We start from the raw sequence: 6,812 nt of genomic DNA, 5'->3' as shown, positions 1-6,812 counted from the left end.
GTTTACATGATTTTCTAGTACACTAAGGGGGTTATTTATCAAGCTCTGAATTTATGTCAGTATTTCTGAGATAAACATCCGAGCAACTCCGAATTCCCAAATGGACCTTATTTATCATTAACAAAAAGTCCGAAAAAATAGGTTCAGTCAAAAATCCGAAACATTTGAACCGTTGCCCAAAAAGTCCGGACTTTTCCGCAAAAACCACAAAATTTTCAGACTTTTAAGACTTTTTGGTCCGAAATCCGTGAAATCATCGCATATCATTATGGACAGCAGCGCAGACACAGGGACCTTCCCCATTGACTTATACAGGACCCCAAGAGCTTTGAGATGCCGGATTTTAAAACCTGGAATGAACTCACAACTCAAATAGTTTCTAATTTAACAACCCAAAAACTCTATAATCGATCGAATTTCGGCAAAAATAAAAACTTGAATCGCTCAAATTGAGTTTTTGAGCAAAACCCTCTAATAAAAACTTGAAAAACTTGAAACTTGAAATCACAAATTTATGCATTCTGAGTTTAGTAATCAACCCCTATGGGTTTATGTAATAAAAGGCACTAAGTTTGCCCCATAGCAACCAATCAGCAGGTGTCACTTACTGGTCATCTGTTTAAAAGCAAACATCTTATTGGTTGCTATGGGTAACTGCCCCATGGCAAACATAGTGACTTTTATTACATATCTGGAAATATATGTGTGCCATTGATCTAAGTTACATTTATTGCTATTATTTTGGAAGATCTCCGTTCTCAAACGGGCAGCTCAGCTTTGTGAAGTACAAATGATTTAAAATCTATTTTAGAAGCTCAGCCAGTAAGTACCTCACTCATGTTTTAATTAATTTTGCCATAATAACTAATTAATTAAATACAATATTTTAATAGGTACACTTGTAGAGTCTGTAGGGATATCTTTAACGGGCTCTCTGTTGGATGGATGTATGAGATGAGGCGTTTACATATCTCTATTAATTATGTTTCCCTTAAAGAAAGACTAATGTTTCAAAACAAGTTCTTTTTATAAATTGAGCACAGTTTGGTTTTTATTTTCATTTTTAAACATAAATATTCAAATAAAATTAACATCTACAGGTATGGGATCCAATATCTGGAAACCTTTTATCCAGAAAGCTCAGATTTATAGGAAGGACTTCTCCTAAAGACTCCATTTTAAACAAATAATTCTAATTTATACATTATTAACTTTTGTATCTGTAATAATAATAAAACCGTAGCTATCCTATTGGGTGTATTTAATGTTTAAATGATTTTTTTATTGGACCTAAAGTATAGAGAATTTACACTATACACTGGTGCTCTCAAATCCTACAGCTAGAATAAACTTTTGAATATAGGAATATTTATTTCCTCTAACGCTCACCCTTGTATCAGGTGGGTCCGGGTGCACCTCCCCCAGGACCTTTCGCTTAATTCACAGTATTCAACATGCATTAAATGGTAGACAGGTCACTCACCGCTCCAGACCCCTGGCCCGGGTGCAAGCCCGAACCCACAGCTTTGGGAGACTCTCACAGCCAATGCACAACCCCAGGTCCTAAGTATTCTGTATAACAGGTCTCATACCTGTTTAACAAAATCCTTTTTAAATATATCTTTAAAAGGGGAACTATCGTGAAAATGAGAGTTTAATATTAGCTTCCTCATACTGAAGTATGAAACGTTCTAAATACAATCAATTAAAAATTCTGCATTCTTTCTGAAATAATCAATCTATTCCTCTTTCAGCATTTGTTTCTCTTCATTCTGTCTTCATGCAGCAGTTGGGTGTCAGATGAATGATCCAATATATCTTAAAGGGGGGGGGCTTCCTTTCCTAGCAGAGGAATTAGAGCTCACTCAAATAACTGATTCCAGTAAAAACAAAATCTAATAAAATAACTGCCTTTAGCAAAAATTCTGCATGTAGAGAGACAGGATTACTGATGATTTTAATAGAGTGAGCTCTACTACATCTTCTAGGCAAAAGGAGCCCCCCCTATAAGATATATATCATTTATCTGACACCGAACTCCTGAATGAAGACAGAATGAAGAGAAACAGATGCTGAGAGAGGGATAGTGAATATAAACTTGATTATTTCAGAAACGGAACAGAATTTTAAATTGACTGTATTTAGAAAGTTTCTTATTTCAGTATGATGAAGATTAAATAACATTTTCATTTTCGCAATAGTTCCCCTTTAATAATGAACAGAAAAAAAGTCTTCTTTTATTGGGCTCTGACATCTGCTCATTCAATACCAACATTCTGTCTATACAACGTATTTGCAACAGGGCACATAAATTGCGGCCTGCTGGATTGATTTGTTGTCATATAACACAATGAAACAAAAACTGAAATAATCAACAGCTACTTAAAGGACCAGTAACATCAAAAAAGTTTTACAAAAAATTCGTTAGTATACAACGAAAAATAAACACCTTGACAAATTAAACTTGTAAATTGCAAAGCCTTTATTTAGAAATAACTTACCGAAACTTCACTTCCTGTCCTTTTCAAAACAGGCGATACGGTCAACCATCCATCCTGCAGTGCTCGATTTCTCCTCCCTGGCTATTCTAGTGACAGCTGTGAAGGAGGCTGAGGCTCCACTCTCGAGTGTTGGCTGGTGGAGTAGGGTTTGTAGTGGGGTTCCCGATGTGCCCTGAGCCTGCCAGTGCCTGAGTGCACCTCACCTTCCCTGCTGCCTTCCACTCTGCTCTGCTGCTGCTGACACTGATGTTGCGCTGCTGCGGGCCCTACATCTGCTCCCCAAAAAGACCGACATCGATGTGGTGGGAGAAGAGGACGAGACACAGGCAGAGTAAAAAGGAGGATGGGGAGCTGCTGATGCTGCTGATGCCCCGCTCCCCGCACTGCTCCTCTGCTAAAGACCACGATCACCATGTTCATCCTGCAGAGGCCCAAGAAGTGCCTGACCCTCAGCGAGATCGAGATCTTACCCACTACTGGACTGTGACCTGTACGTACTTGGCTCTTTCCTCAGGCATACAATAGTCCAAAAGACTGCGGCTGTATCGCTGTGGTGCTCTATCCAGAAACCTTGCTGCCCAACTGGGTTCCAATATCCATACGTTTAGAAAAATAGGATGGCACTCACATTTGCAAACGTGCTTGAATTAAAGTGCTTTTATTGTGATCTCAAACACAACGTTTCGGAGGCACAACCGCTTTCCTCAGGCAGTAACTTCCCCCGTGGACGGAGGGGAATATGTGGATATGGGCGGCAGGTGCTGCAGGGGGGTTAGAGTCACGTGGTTAGCATCCCTGAAAGAAAGGCAGGCGTCCACCTCTGGTGTAGGTGCAATCAAGTTCCATGTAGCACCTGTGTTCATAGCAACTGCGCTGATTTATGACTAGTGAGTGCAGCTCCCCAGCGACAGGCACCGGCAACGGCCCATACTGTATCGCTTGAGTTCGGCAGTGATCTGCGGAGCCACCTCCTCCACTTGACCATTGCCTCCAGCCTGAGGTGGACGCCTGCCTTTCTCTGTCACGAGGAGGGAGCCATTTGTCAGATACGGTAGATATGGGCCGTTGCCAGTGCCTGTCACTGGGGAGCTGCGCTCACTAGTCATAAAATGGATTACTACTATTACTTTCTATCAAATCTAGTCCAAGAATGCTGGTAAGCCCAGTGGCTCTGTCAATGGATCTACTCAGTATAACTTTTAATGGATTATTTTAGTAGAAAAGAAACTGCAAAATATTAGCTCTAATATGTTTATGCAGCAGATTGTTAGTTATTAACATCGGCCCTAAGGTCCAGAACAATGTTGTTTTTGTACCTATACAATTATAAAGTGTGGCAACAAAAGTGCTAGAAGCAAAATATAACCAGCGTTTGAATGAACGAACTAATATCGAGTATTAGGTAACCTGATGAAAATATGCATGCAAAGAAACCCTTTTTCCCTGAGGGACCCAGAGATATTGTCAAAGAGGAGGATGGTGGTTAAAAAAAGAAGAGCACAAAAAACAATGCAATGTTTATCCTCTCCTTAAGGACACCAACAGACAATGAATCATATTAATTATCAAAAGGACTTTAATGTTGCCCCTTTGCAAGTTACAATGCATGCCAGTTGGATGTGAAATTGTCCTTCAGCTTTAAAGGTTATTTTAAGGACAGTACTCTATGTTACCTATTAGGTTAAAGTCTTTCTTTACTCCTTATGTGATCAATGATGCTTTCAATAGCTTTTTTAGCAAAATGAAGGGAAATGTTTCCTCATGTGAGAATTAATGGCAGTGCGCAGTGCAACTCCTTTATTGGCAGCAGAGCAAAAGGTTCTACTATGGCGTTATTAAAGCTATATTGTATTTCAATAAGTGACCTGCATACCCATGCAAATTTGTATACAATTTATGACCAGCACGTTTATTTGGGAGTGCTGCTCATTTGACCAAATGTATGGAACTTATAACTTAGGGGGATATTTACTAAAACTTCATCTTTTTATTAAACCAAGATCGACCAAACTCCCATCCACAATTTTATCTTATTTATCAATAAAATAACTCGGGTTGGGAAAAAAACTTTATAAAATCGAGCGATTATCGGCCGAAAAGCCAACATTTTTTGGATTATTGGATGTAACTCAGCACAGACCACTAATATCTTCAAATTGTAAAAGGGACATCACAATAAAAATGAGGCTGCTATTTCACAAGTCTAGACTGTTAAAATATCAGCAAGGGACGGGCCCCATATTAGAAATGTTTTTTGCTGCCTGAATTTTTTCACTTGAATATGTCTTGCGATAACAACATTGTCAAATAAGGGCTCAAATAACAGCATTAAATACAATGTTCAAGTGGTGTCATAGAAAATAAACACCGTTCTGAATTTGTCATTTATTTTACACTGTTTTTCAGTGTAAATCATTTTACAAAGCATGATAAATTGGCCCCTTAAGCATCTATTTTTCACGATACCAGAGAAGGAAGGGGCTCAAAATTGCACCACTTTGCTCATTTTACCCAGCTTTTTTATTTGAGGTCTATAATGCATAGTAGAATGCTGGTGGATGCAAGCTTGCCCTGTACTTTGGAAATCAGGTACTGTAGGAGTCCATTTGGAGTGGTCCAGAAGGGGTGAGAAGGGTCTATGCAGTGAGGGCAGTGGCTTAAATATATTGGTAGGGTTTAGTTAAATCTTTCCTTCTAGCTTTTTAAGGGATCACCATAATTATATATATATAATACACAAAAGACATGAATATCTTGTAAATTATATCCTTATAAACGGTGAGTTCTGATGTCATCAGTTATAAACGGTGAGTAGTGATGTCATTTCTGTCACATGACTCACTGAAACTTGTGTATTATAATAAATAAAGTACCCCCAGTTGTAAAATATGAGGATATTATAAGTTACTTCGGAGTTCCATGACCTGTATAAAAACACTCGGCCTTCGGCCTCGTGTTTTTATATGGTCATGAAACTCCTCGGTAACTTATAATATCCTCATATTTTACAAGAGGGGGTACTTTATTCACTATATATTATATATTAGTATAGTAAGTGCAGGCTCTCACTTAAGGGGAAATGTAATTAAAACCGCAAGTGTTGTTTAAAATCAAATTTTTGCGAATGTTTAGTGCTGTTCGCAATGTAAAGCCATTCACTGGCGAATATTATATTGCTCGTTATTGCTAAGCAGAGGTTAACATTAAAACCTGCTCTTGAGTTTTGTGAAATACTTTGGGGCAAAACACTTTTGTGATTGAGACATTTTAATACATAAACTGCATGTGTTCGCAAAAGACATTTCCGCAAACTATGGAGGAAGTCGTCAAGGAATGAAATCGGGGCACAAACAATGGCAATCTTAGTCGCTAAAGTTCACAATGGTCTTTGCAAACTTTTTTTTCAATAACGAAACATATTTTTCCCCATTGGCACACTAATCAGTGACTGTAGGAAAATCTTCTGTCCATTTGAGTGCATTTATTTAGCCTATGCATACTAACAGAGTAAGAAAAGCACATCAAAATAGCCATCAATGGAACAAGCTTCCACTGGTGTATAATCCCCACTCAAGAAAGTGGTCAGTGGCGCATGCCAAATAGTCCCATCTAGTGCACATCTTCACTGGCAAGGACTGAAAGCTGAAGAGGCCCCCAATATTTTTATGGGCTTTTGTCTAAATGGTTTGCCAGTACATCAGGTGAACCCGGTGTCATTATAGAAATAAAAGTACTGTACATACATGCTGAATGGCAAAGTACACCTTATAGACATTGCACTAATCTGAATAGCTGGTCTGCATTATTATATTATAAAATGTCCAATTCCTAGCAATTTTGCAATAGGTCTTCATTATTTACATTTTATCGTTATTTACTTTACCTTTCTGCCTCTTTCCATCTTTCAAATGGGGGGGCTCCATCTAAAAAACAAATGCTCTCTAAGGCTACAAAATTATTGCTACTTTTTATTACTCATCTTTCGATTCAGGCCCTTTCCTATTTGGATAACAGTATGTTATTCAAATTAATGAATGGTTGCTAGGGTAATTTGGATCCAATCAACCAGATTGCTGAAATTGCAAACTTGAGAGCTGCTGAATAAAAAGCTAAATAACTTAAAAAAACACAAATAATAAAAAATGAAAACCAATTGCAAATTGTCTCAGAATATAACTCTCTACATCATGCTAAAAGTTGATTTAAAGGTGAACAACCCCCTGAATAGCGCATGCCCATTAAGTTGGCTGTTGGACAAGGAATCCATTTGGTCTGCCTGGTTTTGCCTTTGGCCTATTAAATGTGTGCCCC

Source organism: Xenopus laevis, chromosome 8L, assembly GCF_017654675.1.
Source record: "Xenopus laevis strain J_2021 chromosome 8L, Xenopus_laevis_v10.1, whole genome shotgun sequence".
NCBI lineage: Eukaryota > Metazoa > Chordata > Amphibia > Anura > Pipidae > Xenopus > Xenopus laevis.
Note: the sequence above shows the minus strand (reverse complement) of the source record.